Source organism: Ichthyophthirius multifiliis, assembly GCF_000220395.1.
Source record: "Ichthyophthirius multifiliis unplaced genomic scaffold scaff_1120509250582, whole genome shotgun sequence".
Taxonomy (NCBI): Eukaryota; Ciliophora; class Oligohymenophorea; order Hymenostomatida; genus Ichthyophthirius; species Ichthyophthirius multifiliis.
In genome coordinates, this window is record NW_004086618.1 from 22190 (window position 1) to 23780 (window position 1591).

At 16.7% G+C, this 1591-nt stretch overlaps 1 non-coding gene across 1 annotated transcript, besides 1 other annotated feature; it reads left to right on the forward strand.

Moving 5' to 3' along the window:
* The first annotated feature begins 364 nt into the window (after positions 1 to 364).
* Positions 365 to 402: a microsatellite.
* Positions 403 to 1187: 785 nt separating this feature from the next.
* On the forward strand, positions 1188 to 1260 carry IMG5_082870. The gene has a single exon. It is a non-coding gene; the product is annotated as a tRNA-His (tRNA).
* Positions 1261 to 1591: the final 331 nt, after the last annotated feature.

Sequence of the window (1591 nt, forward strand, 5' to 3'; positions counted from 1 at the left end):
TTTTCATATATTAATACTTGGTAATTTAATATTTAAATAATTAGCTCTTTTTAATATACTCTAATCATTTTTTTTTATTAATTTAAGTTATTATAATTAATTCTAATCCATAGACTTTAGCATCTAATCTTAATTTTCATCCCATAGAATAGATTCATCTTTTGTTTCTAAATAATTTTCTAAATCATTCAAATCTCCTGAAACTTAACTTATAATTTTTGCCAAAGTAAATTTTGGTATTTTTTCATAAATTGAAATTAAATTTATGATAAAATCAAGTTCATTGGCATCTTATTATTTTATTTGTATTGGTTATTAAACTTTAAATTATATAGATTATTATTTTAATTATTATTAAGATTGTTTTACTTTTTATTATTCAATTTATTTTTAATCTTCAATAGAATTTAGATTATTTGTTTTTATTTTTTTCATTATTTTATCTTATTATTATTAATCTGTTTGTTGAGGTTTTTTTTGGACTGTTTAGAATTTTTTTTTTCCGTTTTCTTACTTTTTAAATATTAAATATCCTTCAATCCCAAATTATTTTAAATAAGAGATTATTTCCATGATATTATCGTAAGTAAGGTATTTTAGAAACTTAGTAAATCTAGCTCTTATAGATTCAACTGAGCGATTAAGTTTACTTGATAATTCTTAATATACTTATTAATTAATAGTTTCGTGCTTACCAGATGATTAAATTATAATCAAATCATCAAATAAATTAAATAGCTCTTTATGATAGATACTCTTTTATCTTTATTTTTAATAATTTTAGTTTTCAACTATAAATTTTTCAATTATATCCCTAAGTTTTATAGTATTGTTTTGTATTTTCTCTATTTTTTTTTATGGTTTTATTGTTGAAGGTATTTATTTTTAAAATTTTTGAGATGTAGTTTGAGCTTTTTTCTAAATTTTTAATTGTTCTTTTTGAGGAGTATTTTATTAGCTTCTAGTTATTCTTTAAACTGATGATTTTTAAGAAGACATTTAAAAAAAATTATTTATTTATTTTTGTTAATTATAATTATAAAATATTTATTTTTCAAAAAACAAAGATATATATAAAAAAAATTCTTTTAATTTTTTCGTTTTTAGAGGTAAAAAAATCAAAATTTAAATTCTATTAAAATAAATTTTATTTTAATATTAATAAATATAATTTTTTATATCATAATGTGGTTGTAGCTCAGTTGGAAGAGTGCAAGATTGTGGCTCTTGCGGTCGTGAGATCGAAACTCACCAACCACAGTATTTTTAATATTTTATTTTTTTCTAACAAAAAAAATATAAGATCGTCTATAAATATAATAATTAATAATTTGTAATTATCTATGCTTTTTTATTATATTTACTAATTATTGTTATTTATTGAAATTTTTAATAATTTAAATTTTTTAAATAATCTTTAAAAATTTAGGATTAATATTTTCTTTACAACCAAAGAAAATATCTATTTTTTAAACAAAAATAAATACTAATTTTAAATATTTACTTATTAAAAATATTTTAAAAGTTAAACATAAAATATACATATTAAAAAATATAATATAATTATAATTTATCATATAATAATTTTTAA